Source organism: Kryptolebias marmoratus, linkage group LG11 (assembly GCF_001649575.2).
Source record: "Kryptolebias marmoratus isolate JLee-2015 linkage group LG11, ASM164957v2, whole genome shotgun sequence".
Taxonomy (NCBI): domain Eukaryota; kingdom Metazoa; phylum Chordata; class Actinopteri; order Cyprinodontiformes; family Rivulidae; genus Kryptolebias; species Kryptolebias marmoratus.
In genome coordinates, this window is record NC_051440.1 from 11,252,372 (window position 1) to 11,266,011 (window position 13,640).

At 37.8% G+C, this 13,640-nt stretch overlaps 1 long non-coding RNA gene across 1 annotated transcript in view; it reads left to right on the plus strand.

The window, feature by feature from the left end:
• The window catches only part of LOC108230059, a 19,017-nt gene extending 8,264 nt beyond the window's left edge, over positions 1-10,753 (plus strand). The window contains exon 3 of the long non-coding RNA XR_001808340.3: positions 8,994-10,753. This is a non-coding gene — a long non-coding RNA (uncharacterized LOC108230059). The remainder of the gene's footprint in view (positions 1-8,993) is intronic.
• The last annotated feature ends 2,887 nt before the right edge of the window (positions 10,754-13,640 follow it).

Here is a 13,640-nt window from a genome sequence, read left to right on the forward strand (position 1 = left end):
ATCATCAAAATTAAACGAAATAAACATTTGAAATATATGAGTTTGTATGTAATGTATGAATATAATATACAAGTTTCACTTTTTAAATGGAATTACTGAAATCAATCTACTTTTTCATGATATTCTAATTTTATGACCAGCACCTGTAAATGCTGATCCAGGCGAACCAGCTCCGCTAGAGCACCGGTCCACCCAAAGTTACAAAAACTGGGAGGTGAACGAGGGTGCACCTTCTATGTGACAAAAGTTTGAAAATGGACCATTTATTGACTGTGCGTCTTATAATCCAGTGCGCCTTATAGTGTGGAAAATACAATAGAGAAGAATATAAAAAGAGACTTGAGCTTTTTTTAAACCCCTCTTTGTGTAATCCTGAGGCCTTAAAAGAACATGTTAACAAGGTATACACCTTTTACTTCTGCTGGAGTAACCTTTAAAGTACAAAGTAAAGGTTTCAGAATAAAGGTGTAAACGTCTGACATCACAAAAAAAACATGTATTTATGTATGAACATCTGCTCTGCTTGGAGCTATTTTTGGCCCGCAGTTTTTAAAATTCAAGGTCGTGCAGACACTGAGACAATCACACAACTATTCCGATGATCAAAGTGTCGTTCCTGCCCCAGTAAGTTCCTTAATTGTTCGAGATAAAAGGTTGATTTTGTAATGCACGCCTTTGCTTTCTGCTGTAATTTCTCCATCCGTCAGATTTGTGCTTAAGCTTTTAACTCAGACAAAGGACGTTATTGTGAAATCCTGAATTTCTACATAAAAATTAGTCATTCCTTTTGTCTGCTCGCCCATGTTGGTTCTTGTTTCTGTGTGATTAATCATACACCTGTACTTATGTACCTGTTTTTAATGCCATTTTCAACATCAGATTCATTGCAAATCTTTAGGGAAGAAAGACACAGATTAGTGTCAACAATAATGTAATGTATAAATATAGAGAATAAAGAAATGTGGTCATTTTGTCCTCCAGCAGTCTAAACCTATAGTAGCAAACCTGCAGTCTGTGAGCAAAGTGCTTGGTTTGGAAAAATGAATCGCTAACATCTAAAATATAAAATGGATCGTGGTTGTTGAGAGCGTTGTTATAAAACAGATTTTAAATTCTTTTCTGAGTTTTCTGAATTCTATTCTGAACACTCTTGCGTAAAACTACAGAATGACGTCTTATTCTTCTCCCTCTTTCACCTATTCTGCTTAAGTGACTTTTTGTTTTTTCAGTAAGAGTCAGCTTGACCTCCACACCTGTTCGGGTGCAGTGACTTTAATGTTCGCTGTTTAATATTCCAGCCAACTAGCTGAAACAGACACATAACTGTGTGCGCTTGAGCTATGTGGTAAGATGACTATAGTGTCAGCAGTCGTAGAGGAGCTGGGACAGTAAATTCGCCCTGAATCGATGAGTGGGAGGGTTTTGAGGGATTGTGGGAAATCCGAGGTCATTTCCTCAATGGTTAAGGTTCAGTAAGCATGAGGGTAGTACATCAACATTTAGGCATTTACTGCACATCACTCAGAGATTGATTTACGCCTACTCACTCACTCAGACGAGGAGAGCAACAGTAGTAAACCTACAAAATAGCATTTTATCCAAAAAAGGATTTCTCAGTTTTCTTTAAAATCAGTTGGTTTTATACGCCGACGTTTCTTTTTATGATCGTGCCACAGTGTGTGTCTGAATGAAAATCTGAATTTGCCAGTGTGTTGGAGAGGATGGGCAACGCAGATGAGGCCCCGCTGAGAGGTTGTGTCTGGGCCACTAAACACGTCCCGTTTCTCAAGCAGGACTGGGTAAAGGGCCATCTGCTCTCTATACTCAGACAAAAACCACGGGGGGAAAGTGAAGAGCTTCTGGTGGCGGCTACCCCCTAATCAATAGATATTGATTCCTCACTTATCTCAAATACAGCCTCGAGCTGATGAGATGTCACACATCTGACCTCCTGCAGGGACAGCAGAGCCGGGCATGTCACCTGGTTAAAAACACTACGTTTACACGACACAAGCAAAAAAAAAACCACCTGCATACCTGAGGCGTACAGCAGCTCATAATAAAGACGGATGCACGCAGGACATGTCCCTTTTGAGCTCAAAGGGAAGCAGAAAGGCATGCAGACGCTCCTTCCAGTTAAACTCGTTCAGAGCGTGCATGGACAGTCATTCCTGTGCTCCTCTTTTTACTGCTCCTCCTCCCCCGCTGCTTTCATTCTCTCCTGTTGCAGGCAGACAATTAATCAGCGCTTTGTCGGCTGGATGGCTCACATTCACCGCAGCTGCTGTGCTCAGCAGAAAGGTAAAATAAATAAAGAGCAAGCAAAGCTCCTAAAGTGACAGTCACATGGATGGGCAGATGACAGTGATCTCCGCTGACAACCCCTCTCCAAAGCTTTTTTTTTTTTTTGTTAAATTAACACATCCTGAAAGACAGAGTCACACAAGCAGAGATATTGAAGTAGGAACAGTAATAAAAGTGGAAGCCATAATACACTTTTTGACAAGCGGCAATAAAGCAGCAGAAAATGCATGATAGAGGCACAGAGGAAAATGCAAATGCTCTATAGCTTCCAGATCAAAGAGCTCAATGTTGGGAGATTTCAAAAGCCATATACGAAGGTGGTGAAGGTGGTGAAGCGGGACCATGAAGAAATCCTGAATTTGCTTTTGTGCTCGGAATGTTAAACATTTGCTCATATTTTACCTTTTTTTTCTTTTCCTACCTTTTGTCTGCAGTAATTCGTGGGTTTCTTAATCCTCTGGCTAATACTTTCTAAATATAGACATTAATGGAGACAGTATAAAAGGGAAGGCTATCAGGAAAATTCAGAGGAAGGCTGGGACCACGGTCAACAGTAAAAATAAATATTTATACGAGTTTAGCCTTTGCAAAAGAGCATTTTAGAGGGAGTTGAATGCAATCCAGCCAAATCCTCTTAAATTTCAAATATGTTGCTTTGCATTTCAAATGTTAAATGAATACTTGGGTGAATTTTTCCTAATAGGGAACAATAAAACAGCAACATAAAAAAAGCTTTAACGCATTTGCTTAATTGATTTTAGATCCTGGGTCGAACTAAAATGGAGTTAAGCTCATCTTTGTTTAATGTTGCCAAAGATTATTTCTTATCATATAGATAAGGTAGATGTACATATTTGCATATATATATATACTTTTTTTTAAAGTTTTATGGGTTCATGTTTGGTCAGTAAAGTTGTAAGACCATGTTTACAGTCTGTTGGATTGATGACAAAAGATGTTTGCACGTTTATAAGTTTATGTCATATACAGAAGGCTGATTGGTATTGATGAATGAAATTCATACTGAAAGAGTCTATGTGCTTGTCTAGTATTTTATGATTCAAACTAAATTGAAAGGCACCTTAATAACTCTGATGGGAAATTGATTTGCTGCAGAAAAACAAAACAAGCGCATATAAAAGCAGAGTGAGATTGTGTGTTTCCTCCGAGAAGAGTTCCCTCTGGGCACAGAAAGTCATTGTAAAAAATTACTTTCACAAAGGTCGTAAATGGTGTAAAAGGTTGGTTCATCAGTTTATTATACAGAGCATGTGCTGCTGTGTTGGTCATTATTGTGAGCAGCAAGAGCAACAATCTTTCCAGTAGATGTTTCTATGACTGATGCATCAACGCTGCTTCTCCTTCTGATGGCTGCTAAGTAACTTAGACGTCATGGGTCATCAACCAAATTTACTCTAATGTCAGTTTTTCTAATCAGACATTACAAGGACCAATCTCTGATAAGCCACCTTATTCTGCTTTTGTGATTTAAATTTTTACTGCCATAAATAGGTGTTTGACAATGTTCCAGGTTTTCATTTTTGATTAAGAAGCTTTAGTTGTGATTTGTGTGAATGACTGTGCATAAAATGTAAATATTCTCATGTTGGGCAAAAACCTTGTATCTCTTAAAACCCACTTTCTCAGGAAAAACAACAAAAAACACATTTCTTTTCAGTTAAATAAACTGTGTAGTCACAAGTTCACAAGTTCTTTTTGAAAACCATAAGCAGATGTGAAGGGTGACTAATAGAGTTGATTTATGCAAAAATAGGACATTTATTTATTTTTAATGGCGATACAAGGATTTTGCCTGACTGCAGCAATTTGTAGAATATTTAAAAATTACGATAAAGGCTGAAAAAACAATATTCAATACATAAGTTCTGAGTTAGATAACATTAAACGAAAAGCACCAACAGTAAAGCAGGGGTTGTTTTGGGTTTTTTTTCACTTGAGGGTAGCTACAATAAGCAGAAAAATGGGGGGAAAAAATTACAAGCTAATATATCTGCAACGTTAAACACCCAACAACCTTATAGAAAATCTAAAAATCACTTAAAATCTGCTTAGTTGGCTTTCTGAAACTGTATTACAATGAGCCACTGAAATATCAAAAGCTGCCGAAATATTACTTGCATCAAAGACAAACGTTCAAGAGGTTTTGCATCATCCTAATCGTGTCTCAGATATCAGACAATCTCTTAGACAAAGAGACTTGTTATTAATTGCACATGCTCGGCCAGTTGTATCAATGTCGATTATTCTTTATTTTCTGCCATGTTATCAGACACCAGTCGACTCAGAACAAGACATGAATTCTGAATTGGTCAAATGTTCACACACCTGTTGCCATGCCATGTCTGAACAAGACTGCCTTCAACGCCGTGACTTTTAAGTTTGGTGGTTCAAAAATGAATTACTGTCATTCAGTCAGTTCAGAGTGTGTCAGTATGCTTTTACCTTCGGGAAACTGATAAAATATATATTTTTAAAACTTTAGTATAATTTAACAACTAAATTCAAATAAATATATCAATAGAAATAATGTTGTACTTATTTTTCTTATAACATCAAACACTATTGTACATGATTAGCTATAAGGAAAATATAGAAGATGACAGAAGAAGCGGAAACTAGCAAAACCTCAGAACAGGAAGGGTTGGAATAATTGCATTTGTGACCAAATTACCATGCAATTACCAGTACAGCAGTGTCCTCAAAATGAGCTCCTTTGGTCCTAATTTGCAGATCATGACTGTTGTGAAATATAATTAATGGATCTCTAATTTGTTTACTGAGCTGAGCTGAGATGAGCTCAGAGAGACAAACGGCAGTGTTCACTCCATCTGGGCTAAGCATAAGGTTCCCTGTCAGGAAGTGAAAATATTCTGTCTTTGAGGATGCAGAAAGGAGGCATGAAAGGAAGAACATATTCAAAGAAATGTAAATTCAGATGTCGCTACAGTACATAAAAGAATACAATGCAATGGATTTACTGTAAACACAACCAGGACTGAATCCAGAAATAGGAAGTAAAGCCAGGTATCACCTGATATTTTCAACATTTTGTCACTTTGAGGTGTGTAATAGCTGAGCAATGCTTGTGAAGAGCTTTTTGTTTGGAATAAGTCAACTCGAGTGTCATTTAGAGGGCACAGTCTGTCTTTTTGTTTTGTAAAGAGGTGAATGCCAGGGGAACAGTCAGGAAAAATGGGAGACAATGAGGCAAAAACACCAAGATTTCCCAAATGACTGCCACGGCCCGGCAGGTACAAGCTCGAAAGATGCGGAGGAAACCAAGACACAGTCTGGTAATAACTGAGGGGCCCCAATGGAAATCTCTTCTTTGTAGTTGAGCTTTGTTTAAATATGACACATTTAATGACGCTGTGAGGAGAACATCTGTGAAGCTAGTTCATCTTAGCCATGCTCAGAAATGTTTCCATGCTTTTTGGGCAATTTAGCAAGTAAATTAAATGAAGTAAATTACGCTTTAATTGAAACAGAGTCTTTGTTATTGTATTTATTGTATGCATTTACAATGTAAACCCAGTCATCTGCTCGAACCTGCAATAAGCGAGGCCCACGTGTGTAAAAGTCCTGCTCAGATTTTGCTGCCAGATATTTACGATGTGTGAAAGGGGTTGACGTCCCATCCTCAGTACAGGAGTGTTTACACCGCCATAATTCATGTCTCTAACAGATGGTGCCGAACAGCTGATCAATAGAGGAGCTTCCAAAGTTCACAGCACTGGATTTGAAGGATTCGAAGGACCCCATTTTAGTCCAAAGACTCCACCAGCTCTCATGCTTTCACAGAAACTATAATTTCAGTTCAGGATTATTGTCGCTGTTTCAAGTTACTGTTACATACTGTTATTAAAAAACAAACAAACCACATACTAATTGACCTTTTTTAGTACCACCTCTTTCATTTTTTAGATTTTTCACACCGTATTGTCTGCTGCTGTAGCAAAACAGTTTCTCTCTGGAAATCAATAAAGTATCTATTTATCTATTTTTGGAGAAATATCAGCTTGATAGACAAGTGTTAACAATTGTCTTATCATATAATGGACTTCCTCCTATTTATATATATATATAAAATTTAGAAGCACTGATTTATGTTTTGTTCTTTTCTTTTTTTAATTAAAAGCACTTTGGAAGGATTAGTTAAATTCATGAGAAAGCTGTAAAGCTGAGCTGGTCGTTTGTTGCTAACATTGATCTCAGACAAAGGAGAGTGCACTCTCCGTAATAGTGATGGGAGGTAACCTTGACTTTTATTTCGGATTTCAATGGTGTTAAAAATCTGACAAGACCTCTCCAGTAAGTCTGTCACGTTGGCTTTACAAGCAAGATTTATTTCACGAGAGTAATACCTAAAATACAGGTCACACTGACATGGTATTTTAACGTGACAGATTTAGAGCAAAAGACATTTGATTAGAGCAGGAGATTTGTCATAAAAAAAGATTCTTCAGTGACAAAGAGATGCAGTTTGAAATGAGCTTGTAAAACCTCACAGGAAAAAACTAGCCCTGCTTTTTCCTCTCTATGTAATCTTTAAATCAACAGTCCTTCAGACTTGATCAGTTCTGAGTTTGTTGAGCTTTTTTGGCAGAAATTGCATTGCTTTTAAACTTTTGTGTTGTGTATATTCTGTATATCTTTATAGTACTCAACCATGGACATCTTGGAAGCAAAAAGAATGCAGCAGAATAAATTCATTTTAGCTGTGCTCATTTTCTGGGACAGATTGACAAAATTTCAAACACTCTGGAGAAAACTTATCATTATCCTTGAAATCAGGCCATTGTACTAGATTTTAATCAATTTTTCCCAACCCAATTGACAGACCTGAGTGAACCTTAGTTCAGCTTACTGGGTTCTTTCTAACAAGCTGTCAGACAGCATAAATCCACAGTGTCACACCTTTTTATTTTGTTATCAACACATTCCCCCCCCCCTAAAACCTTCAGTCAAGCTTAACTGAAGTGATGGAAAAGTAAATTCATATAACAACCAACATAGGTGCAAACGAATGGTTATAGGACAGTCTTTATGAAAAGGGATGGTGAATCCAAAGTGGAGGTTTTAATTTCATTTCAGTAATGATTTTTTTAATATTACTGAGATTATTTCAGCGTAGTTGACTGAATAAAATATGTGTTGGACTTGATAATGTGCATGGTTTGAAACAGCCCGGAACTTGAGAGAAACAGTTAAACATGCCATAAATATTTGCCCTTTTTGTCCCTAACTGAGCTCACGACAAGGGACTTCCACATAATGCACAAAGCTCGAAGCTGCAGTGCATTATTCACATTGCTGGTTTTCATGACTCGGTTCGCATAGCTGAAACTTTATATGAAAAGAAGTGCACAAAAGCAGGCCTTGTTCTGGGATTTTGTGAAAAGTGGTAGTCTATTGAGGGTACAAATTGCATTATTGGACCTTACAGTGTGTGTGCTAATACAGAATACAGTTCTCACTCTATTCTGACATTTCGGAGAGTAAAAACATCTTGGAGAGTAAAGACTCGCTCACTTGTATCAGGGCCCATGTGTTTAAAAAAAATTAAAAAGTCATTCAAGCCTTGGGAGTCTGCACAGATACATAGGGCTGAATTTGATTGTTTTCATTTTCAGCAATGGTTATGCAAGCTAAATTGGTTTAACTCTTATAACAATAATTTTGAAGCATTGTGGAAAAACATGATGCTTCATGTGAATGGTCGGCAGAGTTCCCCATCTATCTAGAATGTGATTAATGGCTGAGCCATTCTGTACAAATCAAAACGTGACCAGTTTCTTTGACAGAAATGGCATGCATCCATTCACAAAACACATACTGACAGATATCTGATTTATTTAACACAATCCATTCTTTTTAATTTTGAATCGTGGGAGGATGGACATCATACACTGAGGCCTAATCCACTGAGGAAGCAAGTTCAGCAACTAATTGTGGGAATGGAAAAGGTACGTGAACCATGACAGGGTGCTAAATGGTTCCGCTTTTCCTGTCACTTGAACCCTTTCCTCCCTCATGACTCTTGGCAGTCAGCGAGGCTAACAGACACCAATTAATCTCCCATGTCCATTATGGGGCAAACCGGCACGGAAAATGGATGGGAAGGCACTCACAGACAGAAAGAGGATATGTAATTTGCTGGGGATTACTTCTGTAATTAAGCAGTCAGCAAAAGTTTGACAAATATTCCATAATTTGTTACAGATGTAATTAAATTAACACTCTTAGCTTCCTGGGACTCTGCATAAACCATACCACAGTGATGGCCAATTCCGTTCATCTCAATGCAAGTGGCTTTAATTAAAGAGCAACACACTGGAAAAAGCAGCATTTCACCTCATCAGAAAGTTGGTTATCTTTTAAATCTTTCTCCTTGTCCTGTAAAAGGTATCGAATGTGCAAGATTTTTAGCATTATTTAAACTGTATTGTAACAATCTTCCTGTTAGTTGTGTCAAACTAACTTTCTGCAGACTGAGCTGGGTGTGGCTGACCTGTCACAACATGTCGGCCTAGACTCAGCATGCATGTGTCCTCGGGATAAAAGAACGGATCCAAATCTGTATCATTGCTCCATCCCGAGCTGAATCACAGATAAACGTCCCTGCTGCCCGACCTGCTGATTTCACTCGACTTTCTGTCTCCTTACAGCTAACCGCTCCACACCCCAGCGCAGTCGGTGAATGCAGATTCGGACGCCTCAGCAACCTGCGTGGTGCTGGACGGTGCATCTATCCAACAGATGGCCATTTGCTTGGGGCCTCAGCAATTTCTCCAGAGAGAAATAACAAGAATGCTAAGCAGTGTTGAATTTTGATTCATTTTCTGGTAACACTGAGTTCCCCAACCTGCTGTAGGGAGAGGGGGAGCGGCACATTTCAGGCATACTAATGTACGTTTTAATGCAACATATTTAGCAACAACTGTATTCAATGATTAATAGAAATGTACTATTTTTATCTCCTAAACCCTTTTATTTTTATTACAACCAGTACTGTTCATGCATCAAAAATCATTGCAAGTTTCAAAGTAGTATTAAGCCAAATGCTCATGTTTCTATGCTATTTGAATGTTTTATTTTGTTTTTACAATTTTTTGTGTATTTAGTCAATCCCTTTGTTGTTCAAACTATTCTATCATTGAGGGATAAATGAAGTTTTTTCCTATTTTATTTTATTTCTGTATGATACACAACACTGGCCTTTAATTTTCATGGCCACCATTATTTTTAAAGAGTAAGAATGCCTTAAGATACTTTTCATTTGATGGTAATTTGCCATTTAAGCCACAAGATGTCACCAATTTTCCTGGCATTAAATGGTTAAAATTAAGCTGTTAAATACATGTTTGTCATTTACTTAGGCAGGTGTTTAAAGAGGGAGAACTACAACATGTTTTGCAAAACACATAACCCTAGAAGAAGATCATAACTATATACAGACAAAATTGATTTTGTTTACTGTGATGTGGATTTCAAAGAAAAGGATAAATGGAGGACAGACTTTTGTTATTGGCTTTCTATTGTGTATTGCTGTTATTGCTTATGTAATGGAACTGCACTGAGCAACAACTAACTAAACTCTTACACAGCTCTTACATCATGAGTGGGTTTATTTTCCCTTCGCATATTGTAAGTTCTTCATAATTACATCTGTTAGTCTGAGACACTTTTTGGCATCATCCAAAGTTTTCTCTAATCATTTTACTCCTCATTGACGGAACTTCCACTGTGACACTGTGTCTCAGCTGCTGTGCCTTTAGTTAACAATTTTAATAGCCCAAACATGGTTTTAAAAGATGATGATCCATGCTAAGTACAAATTATCTATCAAATCCCTTTTGGTGAATTGTTTGCACATCTGCTGGCTTACAGAGTTTATTTCAGTCCATCTAAGGACAAAACCACATCATTACACTCCACAGTTCTACATCTAATCTGTCTGTCTCATATTGATCTGATTATAATAAATAAAATTTCTTCCTTTTAACAAATAGCACCATCTTTATCGCATATGATGGTGTTTTGGAGAGGAATGTTGTCCCATTCTTGTCTTATGGAGGATTCTAGCTGTTCAGCAGTCCTGGGTCTTCTTTGTCTGATTTTTCATTTCATGATGCGCTGGATGTTTTCAGTTGGTGAGAGGTCTGGACTTTTGGCCTTGTGAGTTCTCCAGATTATTGAAATCTTTTGATATCATATTTAATTATTATGAATTCTAGATGGAATGTGATATTCATAGTCCTCCCACTTTTCTGTTGAGGAACATAATTCTGATGTTGGACCACTATCTTTAGACAGTTTTTTAGAGTCTGGTGAACCTCTGCCCATTTTTACTTCTGAGAGAAGCAAAGCCTTTTAGCCTTTTGTTGCCTCTGTCACAACTTTTTTTGAGATGTGTTGCTGCAATAAAATCCAAAATTATTTTTTTGTTTTTCAAAACATGGTTGAATTTCTTAGTTGAAACATTTGACGTGTTTACTATGTTCCACTGTGAATGAAATATGAATTTATGAGTTTTGCAAATCATTGGATTCTGTTTTTATTTTTACATTTTACACAAGGTCCCAGTTATTTCAGAATTGAGTTTGCACATCTTGCATGCCAGAGCTTTTGTTGTTTCACGCAGCTTTTCACCTCTGTGATTATCCCTTAGACAGAATGAATTATCAGTGGCATTCTGTTGACTCAGTGCTGCAGTTGGCCAAAAATACTAATTTAGCCAATGGAAATCACTTACCCCTGTATTAACTGCAGACTAGCATTACAAGACGGTGCACTAGATCCAACTTTTGTTATGGTACATATCTGAACAGATGCAGTTTTGACTCTGCCTCGCCGCTTTATTAAATTTGACAACTGTGACCAATGAACATCACAGTATATCAAGTAAAGTGCTCTGTTTCCCCCGCGTTGTGTTAAAAGGCACCTCAGCAGGGTGCTGGTGCACCTGAGCCCCTCAAGTAAAAGATTACATTCCCACACTTAAACACTTCCACACATAAACACAGCTGATCTGTCATATTCACCATCAACACTCCAGCATGGATTGAGGCACACAAGAACAGCAACAAAAACTGACAGCTGAAGACATGAGTCTCCAAACGATTCCAGCTACCCAGACTTTGTGTTCACTGTCCAAGAATTATCACATCAAACTTTGTACACCCACTGGTTCTGACAGGCCTAACTCCAAACTATTACCAACTGGTGTGGACAGAAACAACTCTGGTGCTCTTTGACTTGGCAGTGACCGGCGAGTCACACTAACGCCATTCGGATTTAAACACACAAGCAGGGAGGAAGTTCTCACCAAACTTGGACGAGTTCTGCAAGCTTTTTGACACGCACAGATCAGTTTTTTGTTTTTTTTTATGATGTATTCACACTTCCATCCACTGTGGCTTTGACATTTATGAGAATGTGGACTTTTCTCCCCATAAAATAAATAGTGTATAAATCAGTCCATAGTTATTTGCATGATGTATTCATACAGCAGCCCCAAGCAGCCTGTAGCACTCACGGCCAATGCTGGCGCTCTAATTTGTTGTGTCCTTGTAGAAAATTGAGAAAGTTGTAAGTAAGAAGTTGTTTGGACTTGATCACACAATCAAGAAGAGTAGGCGCGAACAGGGTTGCTTTATTTAGATTGTACTAATAACAGAAGAAATGCCACTGGTCTGTGTGTGTGTGCAGTCACTTGATGTGTACCGTTTTCAGAACATTTTGTATTAAGGAAGTAAAAGATGAGGAGATCATTGTAAGAAAACACACCTTCTTTATTTAGCCATTCTATGAAATGGTACTCTTTATTTTTTTAAATTAAATTCAATGTCTCATAGAAATGCATTTCATCTCTGAAGTGTCAGTCTGCAAGGCTACCTTTGGCAAATATAGCAATTTCTGACCGCCTGTTCTTGTATCCAACGTCTAGCTCTAGTTCGGTGACTTCCATCCAGTCTCCCAGAAATAGGTTTGAGTCCTGTAGGATATTTTGGGCTGTCTTGCACTCATTGCTGTTTTCAGCTCGTTCTACAGAATCTAGATGATATGTAGGTCAGATTAATGCGAGGGGGGCTACTCAGAAACTTCTGGTCAGTTTTGCTGCAGACCTTTTTTTTTAATCTCCTGCTGCCAAAAGGCAGAAACAGACAATAATGTATTTATCTGTGTGTGTGTGTGTGTATGTGTTTGTGTGTCTACTTGTTAGGAAAATGCCTCATGAACCACTGAACGAATGTTAATAATAAGACATGTAGAAACTAAACACTGAAAATACATTTAGAACTGATTAACTTTTGGAGTCAACCCAAGTCAAGATGCCTGCCACAGCCAGCTGACCTTAGAGAACATAAAAGTGTCTATAACTCAGTCAGTTTTACAGATATTGGGCTAGAATTTGATGTGGAAGTAGCTGAGAATGATTGGCAACACATACATCAAGCACGCTATCTCGCAGTATTGTCTGAGTTTGCGCATAACATCTTTTTCAAGGTTTGACCAATACGTCAGCAACTCCATCATTTCTCAACATTAAATGATTTTAGTTGAAATTCAGGAAGTGGGTGATTATTTTCAGTGTATACCTTGAGATAAGTGTGTTGTAAATCAATGAGTAAAAGTGTAAATAAAATTGTTTTGTATTGAATGTATGAATTTACTAGTCATACTGGATGTTTTCAGAATGCAGCTTGATACTTTTGTTTTGCTTCTACTGTTCAAAAATGTGCTTTGGCAGTTTGAAATAAAACTGGATTCAATAATAAAAGTTACAAAATGACTTGGAAAACACTGCGTGATTTACAATGTTTGCACGCTGCTACAAAGACTTCTTTCTGCATTATTTTGACACTAACTGTTTCTATAATATGCTGATATTTTCAGTGTAATGTTCCCAGTGCCGCTGGTTGCAGCTGTGGCCCTAATCATTATTGATTCATCTCCCTGCTTATAGTTCTATTCTTTTTCTGCACCTACTTTCTCCAAATGTACGTCATCTTTCCACGTTGCCACCACAAAAATACTATTTTAACGCCATCATTCCCCAGCACACATCTGTGAAAAGGCATCACGTTTGTCTAAATGTTCCATTGCAAACTTCTGCCAGTGAACTTTGTGATAAGGACACAGAAACGTCTTTTATTTTGATGACTCTCACTTGATAGTCTTATTTGTGCAGGTATGACTGAACTGTAAAGCATCACACGGCCGTTACAGCGTTGGAAATATTTTGCAGTCAGATGCAGGTTGTGACTTGAGTTCTCAGCAATCCAAGGATCAGGTCCCACAAGAAGTTGTTT